The 19,292-nt window shown below is 36.9% G+C and overlaps 2 protein-coding genes across 3 annotated transcripts in view; one reads left to right on the top strand and one right to left on the bottom strand.

Annotated features, from left to right (window-relative positions):
* LOC310643865 (uncharacterized protein) overlaps nucleotides 1–19,292 on the bottom strand; it is a 707,877-nt gene that overhangs the window by 69,287 nt on the left and 619,298 nt on the right. The gene's annotated exons all lie outside the window — the stretch shown is intronic.
* Nucleotides 1–19,292, top strand: part of HIVEP2 (HIVEP zinc finger 2) — a 140,237-nt gene that overhangs the window by 331 nt on the left and 120,614 nt on the right. The gene's annotated exons all lie outside the window — the stretch shown is intronic.

The raw sequence follows: 19,292 nt of genomic DNA, 5'->3' as shown, positions 1-19,292 counted from the left end.
CCCGGGTGGAGGGCCGAGAGGAAAAAAAAAAGCGCGTGGCGGCAGCGGCAGCAGCTGTGCGCGCGGGGGAGGAGGGGAAATGAATGTGCAGTGCGAACGGGGGGTGGGGTGGTGGAGGGCGGACAAGCCGAGGAGAAGGATATCTCTGTGTTGCGCCTTTATGTCTGTTCCCTGAAGTGGGTGGAACGTTGTTGGCCCGTTCCGGGAATGTTCCATGACGTGTAAAAGCCACAGGAAGGGGGGTTAACAAGGGGCTCTGCCTGCCTGCTGCCGCCGTTGCTGCTAGGGCTGCGCAAGCAGAGGCGATCTCCTTCTAACTCCCCTCTTCTGCAGGCTGGCTTCCTTGGGGGGGGGGGTTGCCACGAAATCTGGCTCTCGCCCCCTTCCCCGTGGGTAGTCTCTTGCGAAGGAATCTTTTCCTTATATAATAGGTACGCCTATGGATGTTTAGATACGGTTATGTAACCTTACCGACGCTCATCCGTGCTCGCTCCGTGTAATCGTCGGCCCTTAAAATATCTGTGCGGAAGTGTGGAGGGGAGGTTGAGAAAGAGTCCTTAAAGTCTTGCCTGATGCTGTCCTTGGGGAAACTGAAGGAGGAGGGAAGGGATAAAAGCCTGTTCTTGCTCTTTCTCCGTAGGGTTTATTGCAGGGGTCTTCAAACTTGGCCCTTTTAGGACTTGTGGACTTCAACTCCCAGAATTCCTCAGCCAGCTTTGCTGGCTGAGGAATTCTGGGAGTTGAAGTCCACAAGTCCTAAAAGGGCCAAGTTTGAAGACCCCTGCCTCTGTACTTTAATGATGGGAAATTAACATTTAAAAGGGGAAGCCCTTGGTTTAAAACTGATCCCCCAACACCACCTTTATTCCAGAGATCTTAATGAAATATTTAAATATTTTCATAAAACTATTTCTCAGATACACAGCATTGCTTTTCCTTGCTTGGAAAACAGTTAAATGATACAGAGTGAAGTGGGGGAGGAAAAAAAGATGTTATCTCTTCTCTTTTATGTAGCTCTAAGGAAAATGCTGTACATCAAATTGTTTAGGACTAAGAACAGTGTCCTAGTGTCGGACTTCATTTATTTGTTGTAAAGGAGAAGATCTTGATCGTTCCTTTTAAAAACATTGGGCATCTATATCACAGGGATGCCTTTGTTCTTTTAAATGGTGCATGTTCTCTTTAATAAAATGTGAGACCAATAGATAATAAGTCTGTAATGTATATGTAATGTCTATAAAGTCATAATGTTTTACAAATAAAACTGTTTAGCACTTTGCAAAATATTCTCTTTTTTTGCTATTTAATTAATCAGTTGACATTTTTTTCCTGAACTTTCTAAAGGGCTTTTACGATTAGATTATTTAATAGTAAATATTGCCTGTTGCTATTAGGATTAGAAAAATGTTGTGCTTAGTAAGCAACCCATTCACAAGTTTCTAAAACAATCAGTTTATAGCATTGTATTCATTTCAATGGAATGGCAAGAAAATACTTTTACAACCTTAGTCTTATTATGATGGAGAAACACGAGGGAGTTTACAAATGAAAAATGTGAATGAGACCCATGTTTTATGTTTGTTTTATTAAAAGTAATACGTCTGCAATATGTCTCAAGCTTTGATTTTTTTTCTACTTATGCTATTGAAACAATGCTATTCTGTATAATAGAATAAATACTATAAAACACTATGGAGCTTGCTTCTGAGCATGTATAGGATTGCTCCATCTAGCTCTTTGTCAAAAAACTACCATTCAATCTTCCATACTCTTAAAACTGATGCCAGTTTGCACCAGATTAAAAATGCTCTTAAAAAGTCTCTGTGATAAAGTGAAAATAATCAGTTGTCATATACTGTACTCAAATGTTGGTCGTGCACCTGCATGTTATCAGTTTTTCATATTAAGGAGTAGGACTGGAAGTATTATTTCTAATAAATGATAGTATGTATGGAATGTTTCCTAGGATCTGATCTTTGTCATAACCTCCACATTTACTTTTTACTTTTAGTATTTCCACGCTGTGTGAAATTTGAAAAATAAAAGATTTATATAGGTTTTTATGCTAATAGTTTGCAGATTAAAAAGTTAACCAATTGAAATACAATATATTTATTATTTGTGTTTTAGTTTAATATTATAAAATCTCAGTTGGGGTAGTTTTACCTCTGAAACAAGGACACAAGATAGATCCAACAAAGATTACACATAGTAATGGCAAATCTTTTAAAATAGTGGAAAAGGAATGTATGAATTGTATAAAGTGTGGCTTTGTTACTGGAGGGTTTGAATTTTCTCTTATGGTGAAGTCTTAATTAACATACAATTGGGAATCAATTTTAATAAGTGATTCTAACTTCTCAAGAATTCCAACTTTGTAAATGGCTTTGTTATCTATTTCCACTAGATTGGAATAAACAGCTAGGATTCTGTAAACCTTTGCCACCATCTAGTGGCTATCCACATTTTTGCAGCCCATATTAATTATGATTGTAAGCTGCCCAGAGTTACCTTGAAGTAAGATGGGTGGCGTATAAATTTTATAAATAGATACGTTGTTGTTCACCCTTATATACCTTATCCCTTTTAGTAAGGATTGATTTTGAATATTGGGATGCAATATTGAGGGCAAATTGTTTCATGATGGTGAAACCTACAAGTATTGTCCAAAAGTTTTGAATATGTCTCCCAGTACTCTTCAGATGTGATCACTGAGAGAAATTATTAAATCAGTGAAATCATGCTAATATTTCAAGTTTGTCTTGAACTTGCCCAGTTGTTGGTTTTTGACAGGTCAGCCTGAAAAAGTAATGAGTTATATTATCAGGGGTGTAGATGGAACTGATAGATTTTACAAAGCTCATTCCTCCTTTAGGATTATAATAAATGAGCCTACTTGTAGGAAAATGATCTTTTATTTGAACAGTAGTGGAGTCTTCATCCAATTTGAATAACAGTTGAACTTCATAATGACACACCTCTATATATTTAACTATGGGGTTTGAATTTGTGCAGCACGCTAGGCTAAAATGTAGATTGTGTGTTTGTGGTATTCTATGTATGTAAAAATACAGCTCCTGCATTGTAAGAGCTATCTCATGAGCTTCAGAAATTGAATCTCTGTTTTCTCAAGCAGCATCACATTGAGTAATTTGAGTTGATAGGCGATGATTCTGGTGGGTGGCAGGTTTTGATGGAAAACTTGATAAAAGAGCAGGAAAGGAAGTTTAAAAATTCAAAACCTGGCTGCCAATTTGAGTTTTTTTGATGCCTCTTGCCCTCCCACCCAACTTCATTGATGGAAACAAACTGCCAATTAATTTAAGAAAGCTCTTATGTTGTCTGAGGACCAAGAAAAATTAAATGTGCCACTGGTAATATATGGCTACTAACACAGAATGTGAGAGCTACAAGAGGTTGAAAGACATGAATTAAAAAAATATATTTAAAAAAGTGGGAGGGAATGTCAAAAGAGAAATGAAACAGTATTGTACCACACTAGAATGGGGTATAAACATTAAGAAGGCAAAGAGTAACAAGCTGATGAATTGAAAACCTTTTGATTTTCTGAAAAGCTGCTCTCATTTAATCAGTTAAATACACCATATTTAGTATGTAGATGTACTATACTATGTATATAGATGCAGCATAAAATATTAAAGTAGTTTTTCCCTTTAAGATTGTTTTATGTATCACAAGCGTGTCAGACAGAACCAAACTTCTAAACATAAACAATGTGCTCAGATTCCTTTAACTGGGGGCATCTAAGGGTTAAGACCAAGATGAGTCCAGTGATAAAGGAAATTTAGTGAAGAAAGCTCAGTCCTTAGAAGAAGATTGGATATATGTAGGTACTAAATTGATATAAGATAGCTAAGGGAGTGAAGAGTCAGTCCAAATAGGATAAAGGTATATATTTTCATTACTGTTTATAATCTCTTCCCTTTATCACTATGTCCCAATTTGACTTTAATTCTGGATAGTATTTTCTGTATCTGATGAAGTGGATTACGGTACATAGAATTATGCCATAATATATTTGTTAGTTTGCAAATGATTGCAAGAGACTTTATTTTAGTTGCAATATGTTCATGGAACTACCCTTCAAATATTTATTTGATGTAATCAGCCATTGGCTGGAAGTCTTAACAAAAAGTTTGGCTCAAGTGATCCTGGCTTTCCCATTTCCATAATAGGTGTAGATGACCAAATGTAACATTTTTTGAAGGAATGCTTTCTTAATACTTAATTCAAGCTGTATGGCAACAATACAAAAAACAGCCCTAAAGGATTTTTAGATTACTACATTTTTACATGTGTGAGATCTGTTTATAGAGTTCTTGTTACTATGAAGACAAAACAAAGAAAAAAAATGCATTCATGTGCTTCTTACTGAGCAAAGATTCATGAATCTGCTTGGATCATATTGTACTGATAATCGTGCCGACTTTCTACTAGTAAGTGAATATGGTTTACTTTATGTCAGTTAATTTTAAAAATATCTTAATTGATATAACTCAGTAATGTAGTCATCTCTAAGTCCAAGTAAGTCCTGGTTTTGCAATCTTAAGAGATACCTTTGGTATAATGGAAAGATTCTTATCATATGGTGGAGTTGCTTTGATGGAGATGTTTTATTTTATAACGAACACAGAATGTAACTTGTAAACCAGCGGGAGAGAATAGCATTTTGTTTCTTTTCCTCCAGACCAATTTCCTTATTCACTAAACAACTATAGAAATTGTAGAAAAACTACAAAATGAAATTGTATTTTTTGACAGAGTGAAGGTATATAGGCATTATTGGAACCATGGAATTTACAGGCCGTCCTGATCCTTTGCTGGAAGGAAAGGTGCTTTTTCTGGGATGTGGGTGCTGAGATGGCTTATGAAATGCTGGGAATACCCATGTACTTGTCATTGTATAAACCCAGCAGCAAAAGCTATTTTAAATAACCGGTGGGCAAAGAAAGAGGCTATTGCAGATAGAACAATATGCTGTTCTAGCCCAGATATATTAACCAATTAATATCTGATTATTGCCAGGCATTATAGGTATTTCTTTTTGCTCTAATGACCTACAATTCTCTCTTGGCTTTCTCCAAACACTTTTTTAGTGCACATTCAGCAAGGAAAGATGATAAAATGAGGACAGTTGATCCTGATGACTGTTGACATTTTGCGTGTACTTTGTGTCTCTGTGTGTATGATTTTACATTATACAAATGCAAATACAAAAACATAATAAAAGCCTACAAGAAAACAATAGGAGCACAGGTCTATCATTTGTGGTATCTGACAATGGAAAAACCCAAGTCGGTCTCCATTTCTATCATACATATTGTTGGATTCCCACAACACTTCAGTCATAAAGTGGTTTGTTCCGTTTTGATTCAGCGTGTGAGAAACTGAAAAATTTGCTTTGTGATAATCTAAAGCTTGGGACCATGTTCCAACTTTACAAACTATCATTGATTTCCTTGGGGGACAAACAGTTATCTTGCATGCTAGTAAAGGGTTTTATCTTCCCTTCCACACGTGACATCCAGTTCTCTCGTTTCCGTGGTCATGTGGTCGGCATGACTAGATGCCAAAGGCGCACAGAATGCTGTTACCTTCCCACCGTAGTGGTCCCTATTTTTCTACTTGCATTTTTACGTGCTTTCTAACTGCTAGGTTGGCAGAAGCTGGGATGAGTAACAGGCGCTCACTCTGTTATGCGGCACTTGGGATTCGACCCGCCAAACTGCCGACCTTCTGATCGACAAGCTCAGTGTCCTAACCCACTGAGCCACCACGTCCCTTTTTTATTATATTTCTTATCTTCTAATAAGTAGTTGTGTCTACTTATATGGAGAAGGTGATGATAGAAACCCTTAATTAGACCGTTGTTCCTCTAAGCAAATGCAAACTGTTGTAAGAAAGGTATGTAGGCTGTATAGTTCAAAGATTTTGGATTATATTTCTTAGTAGCATAAAGCCTTTATTTAGTTGTAAACAAATATGATTTATTTGTTATAGCAACCAATTAATTTGCCTACTTGTTCAGAAAATAAGTTTGTTGTAGTCCAGTTTGGTCTAGTGGGAGAGCCAACTTTAAAGATTAAGGCATCAGGCTGTAGAGACCAAGAAAGTATGAGTTCTAGTCCCACCTTAGGTATGAATTTGTGTGACTTTGAGCCAGATACACACTGTCATCCCAATCCACCTCATGGGGTTGTTATTGTGGGGAAAATAAGAGCATGAAGGAGTATGTGGTATATTTGCTGCCTAATTGAGTTATTTATAACAATAATAAAAGCAGGATAAACAAACATAAAAATATTAATTTTAAGTTAGCTCTGTTTTCTTTGTTGTGTAAGCAATACATTGGTAAGATCAAGCTTATGATATAGAACTACTGTTAATACGTAACAAATTATTTTGGGATTAAACCTTTAAAATTCAGTAGTATTTTAGTTGAGATACCTTGAAAACTGTTTGGATTTGACATATTAGTAGCAAACACACTAGAAAACCTACCTGATTCTTATTTTTTATTAACTGAAAATTCTGAATTTTGTTTCCATGGTGTTTGTTTTTTTGGGGGAGGGGAGGGCGTAATGCAAATATTTATTGAACTTTCGTAGTGGTAGGACTAATTACATTTTTTGGAAGCCACTATCACATTTGTACTCATTTACTGTATATTCTTCTGCACTATATGTGCAGAAGCATGAGCATCTTAATTGCCGAGTGTGCAGCCCGTCACTTCAACTGTATCAGCAGCTACTTGGAGCCCATGTGGGATTATTAATAAGTGCTTTGTGAATTCCTACTGTGCTAAGGCAATCTATTGTATTGAGCTGGTAGCAGTGAAGCCTCTCTGACTGTGATTGGCAGAACATTGTTCATGGATTAAGAAAATGAAAGGAGTAGATCCCTTCTTCACAAGGGAAGGAAACCATGATTGGTTTGGCTACATTAAAATATTTTACCAGGTAGGCTGAGGACCAGGAAAGTCATAAGATGTAGTGTTTGAAGGCTAGTGATCTGAGCTAAAGAAGGGATACTCAATGTTTTGGGAGCTAAGGCCACAGGCTGCACTCCAAAAAGGAGACTGACCACCATAAAAAAGTGAAAGAATGCAGGATGAAAATTAAATTAAATTAAATTTAGATTTAAGCTTAATTATATTAAATGCAATTAATATGATTACTCCCTATGACTTTATTTTTTTCCTTACTGTCCTATTAAAAATAGAATTTGGTGGCAATTTTGAGCTGAGGGGGCAAATCTGTAGGACAGGTACAATCCTAAGGCCCAAACAGAGTTGTAGGATAATATAAAAGTATATAGATACTAAGACTTGAAGAGGAAAGAAAAGGGGTTGGTGAGAAAGAACTAATTAGATTGCTGGATTTGCAGACATTTCATGGTATTTACAGCTGAGAAAAAGGAGGCAACTTTTTAATAAATTGTACTATAGATATCTATATACATAGATAGACAGATGACCAGCAATAATAATAATAATAATAATAATAATAATAATAATAATAATAATAATAATAATAATAATAAAAAATAAAAATAAAAATAATAAAAATAATAAAATAGAGTTGGGAAGTGACCTTGGAGATCTTCTAGTCCAGGGGTGTCAAACTCAATTTCATTGAGGGCCGCATGAGCATTGCGGTTGCCCTCAAGGGGCCGGGTGGGTATGGCCACAGTGGGTGTGGCCTACTGGGTGGGCATGGCTAGAGTGCGTATGGCCTACTGGGTGGGCATGGCCAGCTCTACATCGTTTGCATCAAGGGTGCCTATGGGGGCCTGGGCAGGAATGGGACAGATCTGAGGGTCTCTGGAAGAAGGAGGATCTCTGGGCCAGGGCCAAGGCAGTGGGGGCTGTTCCCTCACTGTTTCCAGGATGGCTTCGCGGGCCACATGAAACCACTTTGCGGGCCGGATCCGGCCCCCGGGCCTTGTGTTTGACATGTCTGTTCTAGTCCAACCCCCTGCTCAGGCAGGAAACCCTATATCATTTCAGACAAATGGTTGTCCAGTCTCTTCTTAAAAACTTCCAATGTTGGAGCATTCAAAACTTCTGGAGGCAGTTTGTTTCATTAATTCATGACTGTCAGGAAATTTCTCCTTAGTTCTAGGTTGCTTCTCTCTTTGATTACTTTCCATCCATTGCTTCTTGTCCTGCCTTCAGGTGCTTTGGAGAATAGCTTGACTCCCTCTTCTTTGTGGCAGCCCCTGAGATATTGGAACACTGCTATCATGTCCCCCCTCGTCCTTCTCTTCATTAAACTAGACATATCCAATTCCAGCAACCGTTCTTTATATGTTTTAGCCTCCAGTCCCCTAATCATCTTTGTTGCTCTTCTTTGTGCTCTTTCTAAGGTCTCAACATCTTTTTTACATTGTGGTGACCAAAACTGGATGCAGTATTCCAAGTGTGGCCTTGCCAAGGTGTTGTAAAGTGGTATTAACACTTATATTATATTTATTAAACTTATATACCGCCCTTCTCCCGTAGGACCCAGGGCGGTTCACAAGGCAATTAAAATAACATTACAATACAAAAATTAATAGCAATTAAAATAGATTAAATTTTTCTTGATTAAAATCTAAAACCCGTATATCTCTGATTAAAAACCCAATTACAATAAGTTAAAAAAATTAAAAAAATTAAAAAATCCTCAGTCCTGGCCGGAAAGCTCAAAGAGCCAGGTCTTCAGGTCCCGGCAGAACGAACGAAAATCAGGGGCAGTCCTAAGCTCTACGGGTAACTCTTAATAGACAAGCATCTTGCATGCACATGAAGAATCAAAGGGTAAACTAGAATCAAGACATTGTAAATTTTGAAAAACTACCTATTTGTGCAATCTGTAAAAATTAGTCTTTTCATCTTTTGCACTTCTGATACAAAAATACAAGTGAAGTCATCCTGTATATGTGGTCATTGTGTTATTCATTGGACAAGCACCCTTTGAAGTCCCCTGCTCCCAACTTGGATTTCTACCAACCTGTTTAGAAAGACCGCAGAGGCTTGCTGATACAGGACTGTGGTGACAAGAAAGCTTTATAATCTCTTCAGTGGGTTTACTTCCGGTTGCCCTCTGGGTGAGATTCAAGGTGCTGGTGATGACCTATAAAGCCCTACATGGCTTGGGTCCGGGATATCTGAGGGGACACCTGCTGCCAGCATCAAGTTCCCTTCGTCCAGTGCGCTCACACAGGGAGGGTCTTCTCAGGGTGCCGCCGGTAAAAGACTGCCGGCGGATAACACCCAGGGGGAGGTCCTTCTCTGTGGGTGCGCCTGCCCTCTGGAACCAGCTGCCCGTGGAGCTTAGGACTGCCCCCGACCTTCGTTCATTTCGCCGGGACCTGAAGACCTGGCTCTTTGAGCTCTCCGGCCCAGGCTGAGAATTTTTAACTGGGTTTTTTATTTTTAGGAATGATTTAATCTTTTTTTAAAAATTGTTTTAACTTTTGTACTGGTTTGGTTTTAAATACCCTGTAAACCACCCTGAGTCCTTAGGGAAAGGCGGTATATAAATCTAATGAAATAAATAAATAAATACTTTTAATGTCATAAATTCATCGTATCTTAAGATTTGTCTGTGTAACATTGCGCTGGGTGCACAAGGCTTGCTGGTAGGCTTCCATGATATTCAGAAGATGCTTTTTAGGTCTCTATGTGTAACAGCTATACACTAAAAGGAATATACAGCTATTAATCTGTGCTGGAGAATTAGGTGTGCAGCTATCTCTGTTGCTTTCTTCAGAATTGTCTTCAACTGTTGTGCCGTGCTGGGGAATAGTAAATCTAACTAGTGATATCCAATAAGAAGGTATAATAATGTCAAAATGACACTATGTGCATTATGACACATGTGTTATGACATCATAGTTCAAATGATATGACTGTGTAATGATATCCTGACATTTAACATACAATAAATACTTAAATTCTGTTGCATGTAGGCTGGCAGCAAGGTACACATTCTTTTTCTCTCTCTTTCAACCTCTCCCCATTATGGAAGCCCATGTATCCTACTATCCATCTTTTTTATTTCTAAATAATTAAGCATACTTGGCATACCAAGCATTATTATGTTAAATTGATCTTTTTGCTTACTTCAGAGTAATCATGCCAGGAGAAGATTATGCAATAAGAACTGGTTTGCTAAAGTGGAGCAGATTGAGGTGTGTGTATAGAACTGGCAAGTGAAAAGGAGATCTGGAAAAAGAGAAAATAAAAATGGAGTGGAAAGAGCTGGATTTATTCTTCCAATAGCATATTATTGCTATAAATGTCCATACCCCTTTTCTAGGAAACTGAGCAAACATTTCTTCTCAGTACAAAACACAAGCGTTTGACATGAGAAATAGATAGGATGTAAATGGTTGTGGAATCCTCAGGTGAGCAGCTTCATTTTGAAGCTAAGATACAGTGTTCCATTGATGTCAATTGCCAACTTGTGGTAGGGATTATGGATACACCTTTTGTCCATTTGTTCCTATCCCTATTATCTGTTTTTTCCCCAAAAACTGATGCCTGCGTTTTCAGGTATATGAAGTTATATGCCAAATGCACGAATTCAGATTGGGCAAGACCCGGTTTAAAAACTGTGAGAGGGACCTTGGAGTCCTAGTGGACAGTCATTTGACTATGAGCCAGCAGTGTGCAGCAGCAACCAAAAAAGCTAATACAATCCTGGGTTGTATAAACAGAGGCATAGAATCAAGATCACACAAAGTACTGATAACGCTTTACAAAGCCCTAGTAAGACTACACCTGGAATGCTGCAGCCAATTCTGGTCACCATTTCACAAAAAAGATGTTGAGAGTTTGGAAAAAATTCAGAAAAGAGCAACTAGGATGTTGAAAGCCCTGAAGACTAAAACATAACGAAGAAAAACTGTGGGACTTGGGTTTGGCTAGTCTAAAGAAAAGAAGAAATAGGGGAGACATTATAGCAGTATTCCAGTATCTGAGGAGCTGCCACAAGGCAGAAGGGGTCAGGTTGTTCACCAGAGCACCAGAGGGAAGGACAATAAACAATGGTTGGAAACTGATCAAAGAGAGAAGCAACCTGGATTTAAGGAGAAACTTCCTGACAGTGAAAACAACCAGTGGAACAGCCTACCCCCAGAGATTGTGGGTACTCCATCACTGGAGATCTTTAAGAAGAGACTGGACAATCACCAGTCTGAGATGGCGTAGATTCTCCTGCTTGAGTGGAGGGCTGGACTAGAAGACCTCCAAGGTCCCTTCCAGCACTATTCTATTATTGATGGAAAAATATGAGTTTTCTTGAAAGCAGATAATCTAGTGCATTTGGCAAGGGCTATGGATTGAGTCCTGCTCAGTTAAAAATTAATTTCTGATATGAAGACTTTAAGTGTCTTTCAATAACTCACCAGTTTCTTAGTTTTACTCTATTTATTCTGTGCAGCATAGGGATCCTCTTTATGACATTGCTACAGGGATTACTTAGAATCTGTGTAATTGTACTTTGGATAGTCAAAGTGCTAAATGTTATCATCACTTAGCCTGGAATTACAGGGGGTTAACTCTTTGACTACTTCATTTTTAAAAATTTTATGAAACTTTTTATCTCATATGATATTAAGAGTTAGAAATATTTACCTGGTCTAATAAGAACATTGTGATATTAATTTTGTGCAAATAGATTTTTGTGATCTGTGTAGAAGCTGTATGGCTTCTACATACAATCTGAAATGATGCAGTCTTCTCATTGTGTTCCAAGGTCTTTATTTGTGTTTTAATTTTAGCAACTAATATGCAGATGTTAGATGTTTGTGTTCACATAATGGCTTCCCCACCTGTATTCCATCATTCAATTCTTTATTCATTGTCTGTCTCAAATTAGAACATGTGTAATTCTTTAAATTTTCCAGTTTTGAATATTCCAAAGCATTTTTTTTAAAGAAAGCCATTCAGTTGTTCAGTTATTGCAAAATGTATGTTCAGGAAAGATACTGCTTTGAACACCTGTAATGGCAACCAAAGAAAGAGACTGGCAGAAAATAAGATGGTTATAGATTGCACTGACGCACTAGCTTGATTTTACAAGTTGCTGATAAGTCCTGGCAAAATGAAGTCCATCAGGTCATGAAAAGATGAAAACAACTGACTGATTTAAAACAACAAAGCTGTCTATAGTTTGGGCTAACCAATGCATAGAGACGTATCAGATCTAAATATTTTTTCAACTCTGAATTTATTTGAAATACAAAATAAAAAGTCAGGTCAGATCGAAATAAGCACAACAGAAATGACTATCTTTCCAGGAATAATGGGAGTGAAAGTTCACATTGTCTCTTGCTATAGAAATCAGCCCAACAGATTGATGCAGATATGCTAACTAATTATTTTCTTTCAGTGCACAGTCAACAAGACAGCTGTGCAGAAGTCTCCCTAATGATTTTAATAGTTTTGAAGTGGAAAAAAAATGAGTTTTCCCAATGTCCAGAGGAACCAGTGTATCAACAAAAATGTAGTTTATGCATGAAAGCCTGTGAAATTTTATTTGCTATTCACTTGGTGATCCTAACTAACCATGTTTAGCTGTCCGTGGTAATGTGGGGCGGAGAAATTTTGCATTTTTTTTACAATATGCAAAATAAGTCTAGTTGTTTCGGCTTCACAGCTGTGAACAGTTGGAAATTACTAGTTCTCACCTACTTCTCATTATGAGAATTAGGAACAAGTTTGCCATTTACCTATTCTTTAATTCTGTATTCAGTTGGAATGAATTGTAAAAGACTATATTTCAGGCTGCTGCTTTCCAGGTTGTATTTAGAAACAAATACATCCATCCTTTGCAACCAGCCCACTGAATGCAATTTAATAGAATATGGAATTAAGGTAAAGGTAAAGGTTCCCCTGCACATGTGTGCTAGTCGTTTCCGACTCTAGGGGCCGGTGCTCATCTCCGTTTCAAAGCCGAAGAGCCAGCACTTGTCCGAGGACGTCTCCGTGGTCATGTGGCCGGCATGACTAGACACCAAAGGCGCATGGAACGCTGTTACCTTCCCACCGTAGTGGTCCCTATTTTTCTACTTGCATTTTTTATGTGCTTTCGAACTGCTAGGTTGGCAGAAGCTGGGACGAGTAACAGGCGCTCACTTTGCTACGCAGCACTCGGGATTTGACTTGCCAAACTGCCGACCCTCTGATCGACAAGCTCAGCGTCCTAACCCACTGAGCCACCGCGTCCCGAATTAGGTGCAGCTTAAAGAGTTGAATAGTTTTTTTTAGAATCTAATTTAAGGATTTTTTAATGGCTACTTGTCTTATATGAAATATTATGCAATATTATGTTGAATAAGATTGAGTTAACCTCATGTTTTAATTTAAGTGTTTTGGCTTTAGCTTTTAAAAACACTTCATGGTGTACGGTTATTTGAGGGACTATCCTTTCCTGATTACACCTACCCACCCCATCAGATTCAACAGAAAAGATATGTTGCAGGTTCTGTCTGCTAAAGAGGTACATCTGGTGAGACCAAGGAAAGGGTTTTTTTTTTCTGCTGAAGCACCCACCTTATGGAACAACATCTCTCTGTAGTGAAGTTGGCTGTATCCCTGTTAATTTTTTTGTAAGTCTCTTAAAACGTGATTATGTCATCAGGCTCAAGGGAATGGGGAGTTTCTGACATGCTCTATTACTATAATTTGTTGTCCCCTTCTTGCCTTTTAATCATAACTTTAATGTTTCTAACTTGTTAACAGTTTTATTTTTCATTCTACGCTGCCCAGAATCATGTACTGAAAAATGGGTGGCTATATAAATATGAGGAATAAATACACAAAATAAAGATAGAGAATTTCTGTTTACATTTGCTCAGCTGAGTTGTTTTACAATATCTGCAGTTTGTCACTTGATCCTGGTTGATAGTTCATGTCTTGTAAGGCAGGCTATAACAGTGGAGGACAATTTGGATCACATGACACTGTCGACGAAGTGGATTGTGGATGGCAATCCACAGGAGGAATAAATAGACCCTGGGATTATTTACAAGTATGTGTGCTGGAGCACAGAAAGCTCCCATATGTTTCAGGTTGATACGGGAAAGACATATAGAGTTACGGTCTTGAGAGAAAGATTGTAAATAGTGGTATTCCTTCTTTTAAATATGCCCTGAAGGTTTAAGTATTGCCTTCTAAAATCTTGGGAAATTATGCAGAGTGAAAACATTTTAAAATCTATTCTTCTGTAATCTTGAGCTACTTTTCATGGCAGGATCTGCTTATTATGATGATTGTTTCTATTTCAGATGCATTTCGCTTTCTAACTGTACTTCCCTTTCTTTTTAGGTGTGTGGATAGGGGGACGGACAAGTGTTTTGCCGCAGATTGGGCACTCTAGGCCTTGTGTATATAAAAGTTTTATCAAAAAGAACTGAACTTGTGCAGTGGTTGGTTGGTTGGTTGGTTGGTTGGTTGGTTGATTGGTTGGTTTGCTGTCACTTGCTCTTCCTTAAAGCAACTGTCTCTGGTGACCTCTTTCCAAAGCCATTCCTGAGAATCAAGGAATCCTCTGAAGCAATGCAGAATGGAGAATTGGTACTTGGCCTTGGCATGCTGAAATGGCAAAACTGTTTATTAAGGTACAAGCAGCTTCTTTTCTTATATAGTTCTTCTTCCCAAGCTTTTTACATATATCTATTGGCTTATAAGTAACTCTTGAGTAAAGGGCTGCTAGAGATTACATATACCCTTTCACAGAAAGATTTTTGAATGAATTAGGACAGGGGTGTCAAACTTGCAACGTCACATGACATGTTGCGACATATTGGTAGGAATAACAGCTTTCAAATGTCTCTTTTTGCCAGCCATGCCCTTCTATACTTATTTTATTATTTTCTCTACTCTTCCTTCCTTACAGAACCTTTCTAGGGTAGAAATAGTCTTAGATCTGCTTGCGTGAACTGCATGTTTTCGATGTTCCTGCAGATCTTCATTATTAAAATCTGGGGACTGAGAAAGCCATTTCCAAACCTTATTTCCCCCATGTAAGTACTTCATGGTCAATCTGAAGAGATGTCTTGCATTATTGTCTTGCTGAAAAATCTATGTTCAGTTTTTACTGACCATCAGGTATTAGTTCAAAGACAAGAAAAAGCTCAGCTGGTGCTGCCCCAAAACTAGACAGATCAGTAACACAGAATCCACAGATCATTTCAAATAACCTGTTGGAAAGTTTAGTTGGCACTGAAATAGTTGTCCACAGATCCATAGTGCAGTGTTTCTTATACAGTGATAATCTCCATAGGGCAGTCATCAGAAGAAATTTTTTTTTCAACTTCATCACAAAAATAATGGTCTAAAAGTATAGAGAGGAAAAGTTTGAAATATTTTGAAGCAAAAAACTTTGGACTGATGAATGGAAAAAAATTGTTTGTTACAACTATGCAAAACTACATTTGGAGGAAAAATAGGTGAAGTATTTGAAGAAAAGAACATCTTGCCAAAAGTTAAACCCAGGGTGGCTTTATTGTACTTTAAGATTTATTTGGCAGCCAATTGCCCAGAAAATACTGCAGAAGGAAGAATGGATTCGACTATATATCCATATATTCTAATGGTCCATAGTCAGTGAAGAAATTAAAGCTGAAAAGAGGTTGGATATTTCAGCAAGACAACTCTACTAATACTAAGCATACCTCCAAATCATCCATAACAGGAAAGTAAAATAAAGGCTTTGGAAATTAAAATATATAAATGGGGTTGGAAGATATTTGAGTTTTATTAGAAAAGATGTTGGTAACTAGAATTTAAAGAAGCCATTGTTAATGAATAATTAACATCAATTAGAGATAATTGTCGAGTGAAATCTGCAATAGTTATAGTGTTCTATATTAAGACACTTTCTAAAATTACCTAAAATTGTTGAGAATAGGTGGCATCCAAATTTAATAAATTATTATTTAATAATAAGATAATCGTGGTTTGCAAGATAAATATGTTTTCAGTAGATGGCATCATAACAGCTTGTGAGCTGTGTGGAAGAATTAAAAATATGTATCGGAATCCATACAAACTGCAATCCAGATTTATTCTGTGTCTTCATTAAAGGTGTGTGTATGTGTGTTAAATGCCAATATTCACACCTTAGTAACATGATAATTCTAATTGCAATTCTGCTACCTAGGCAAAGTCTGTTCAACAGACTTAAAAAGTGTTAAGTTATAACTGGATGAAAAAGAAAGCTTTTTATTTAGCTTTCCCTCTAGAAAAAGAAAACTTTTCTGTTTGTGAATATACTCAGAAATTATATTTGTATTAAACTTGTATGCCGTTCAACAACGCTAGGAAGTTTGGAATATGAGAAAGAGGAACATGGATTGAGACATGAATATTACGATTACTTTAAACTTCTTATATATTCTACTTCTAATTTTTAAAATATATTTACTCACCCAAACAAGGCATCTTGATCTCAATAGCACAGAGTTAATGACAAAGTTTCTAAGTTTTCATCCTAAAAAAAAATTCCAGCAATTTTTCCATTGAAATATATTGGATGATGCATTAACCTAGTCAATGTGCCTTTTTCAATAAATCATGGTTAAAATATACCAGGACTTAGCACAAAATATGAACCTAATCAGTACAGAGTTAATGGGAAGTAAGAACAGGTGATTATTCAGCTAACACTAGAAGGAAATACACGAATACACGAAAATATTATAACCTTGGGCAAAAGATATGAGTTAACAGAACACATTATTGAGTAACCTGATTATCTGATAAGGATCTTAACCCTGTAGGACCTGTACTGAGTTTGTGAACCTTCTTTTAGTATGTTCCTTATTGCGTAAGTATAAATATATGTACACTATGTAGTAATTGGACATTGTGGAACTCGCTAGATTACTGGTAAAGGATTTATTTCCAAGTTACGATCTTCATATTAGAAGATGAATGGGTGCATTATACTGCTAAAAATCTAAATGTTTCTTTAGTAGTATAATGCACCCATTCATCTTCTAATAGTATATATTATTTATATTAGTTATATTTAATCAGTAAATAGTAGAAATACCAAAGCAGTATTTCAATAGCTGGTATCAGTAGGATCAGCCATAGCCAGTTCTTAATACAGATGTATAAGCGTTATTTCAGTGGTGGGATTCAGCTGATTCGCACCACTTCGGCAGAACCGGTAGCTAATTTTTTGTTGCCCAGGCCCAGATTGGACTTCCGGAAGTGGTATCCATATGTGGTGTACACATATCTGAATCCAACCACTGGTTATAATGTTATATGAAATTCTGAAAGTAAAACCACTCTGTACAGAAACCTCAGTGGAAGTTATTGAGAATTGAGGACTTGCGCTGTGGCATTTTGCTTCCATTTGTTTTCGAGAAGGTTCCACCATGCAGTGGCAGTGCGGGTTTTGTTTTACTGTACAATTAATTTAAAAATTCCTACTACTATGTTGATTCTGGTCACTTGCTATAACTGCTGATACACAATTGTACTAGATTCCAGAATTCTCCTCTATCCAGTTTTTGGCTTTTTGGCAGTAGATTTTCATAGTATATCCTCTGTGATTACTCTAATGTGCTTTTTGTTCAGAACAGATGGCATATTATGTTGCAATGCTGACTGATTTTATCTTTTTGATTCCCACAAAAGATGTCACGCTTATCTGCAAGGATTCATTTTTGGTCAGAGGTTGTATTTCACAGGTGACCATAATCTCAAATCATTCACAAGTCTGATTTCTAACTGTTGGTATCAGAATTACTTGGGCCTTCAGGAAAGAGTTGAGTCTGTAGGTGGCCTTTTTTTGGAATGGTCCAAACAAATGTGCTTGTTTATCAATTCAAGGCAAATCAATTAAACACAATGGAAATTATGCTACAGCAGTTTATGTAAAAAAAAGATAATGTTTGAATCTGTAATCATAGATGGGCATTCATTTTCATAGCTTTATTTTAAGTGGAGAAAAATAAAAATTGTACAAGTGCAGAAACTTGGAAAAGCAGACGTTTTGGAGATGTTTTAGTTTACCAGGATAGTTGCAGATGAGGCTTTTCTGGAGCAATCCTGCCTCTAACAGATTTTTTATTTTGGAGTATGGAAAAAAAAGGATAATTATGACTTTCCATATGTAAGTCTTTGTTTTCTCACTGCTTCACCTTTTAAGGATAAAACGAGAAGAAAGTTAAAAAGTTCTGGTTGATTGATATCACTAATAAGCACCCTGAATGTATGGGGGGCAGTCTGGGCAATTTCTGGAAAAAAACATTTTCTCAAATATGGAAAAAACATTTTCTCAAACACATATTTTCATTTAAAAAAATCAAGAAAGAAGTAGGAACTAACTTGCTTATTTTCAGCACTTGTTAACTGCATTTATTCTTCTGCATAATTTTGTAAATTCCTATTGAATTCATTGTACTTGTATGCAAATATCTATTCTGGAATTTTGCTTTTCATGATGGTTTATCATATATTTCCGAGAAGTTCTACATACAGGACATAAAGGCAGTAATTCTTTTGGGTCATCACATCCATCTTCTGCGATTTGATGCATGTTGCCTGTGAATCTGGAGACTGCAGACAAACATCATCAATAATAATAATAGTTTGACAGTATACATGAATCTGTTTAATCCTTATTAAACCCATCTAGGCCTGTGACCTTCACACATCCTATGGCAGTTAGTTCCCTAATAAATTAATTATGTATTGTGCACTCTGTTCCAAAAAGTCTGGTGGATTTTCTGCAGCTGCCATTTGATAAAGCATTAAGAGCTATAGTCAGAATAGAAAATTCAGAGAGGCCCTGTGACTTTTAATTATTTATTCACATATATTTTGAATAGACCTCAATATATTGAACACTCCAGGCTGCTTACAATAAACAGTCAAACACAATTCCAAGCAGAAAATTAAAAAAAAATATTACTACTTTCTAAAACCAAAGAGGTGAGAGTAATTGTTGAAAGTTCAGTGTTGTTTTTACAAATTATCTAAAGGCTGAAATATTCAGGAGCAAGCCCAACTTCTTGAAGAAGAGAATCCCAGGCTACAGTCTTGCAGATGACTATTTTATTCTCTCTAGGATATTTAATATTTAAGGCCTTGAATGAAAAACCTAGGTTCTGATTTAGTATACAGAAGCCCTGGGATGTAGACCAAATACAGAATAGTGACCTTCTGTAATTATATTCCAATTGATAAACATAGACATACATTGGGTAATAAATGCATGCCATGTTATAATATTCATACAAGGACATTTCATTTTTCTTTA

The sequence above is a fragment of the Vipera ursinii genome (assembly GCF_947247035.1).
Source record: "Vipera ursinii genome assembly, chromosome: 1".
In the NCBI taxonomy this organism is placed as follows: domain Eukaryota; kingdom Metazoa; phylum Chordata; class Lepidosauria; order Squamata; family Viperidae; genus Vipera; species Vipera ursinii.
The sequence above is the reverse complement of the archived record's forward strand: the minus strand, read 5'-3'. Positions and strand labels throughout refer to the sequence as shown.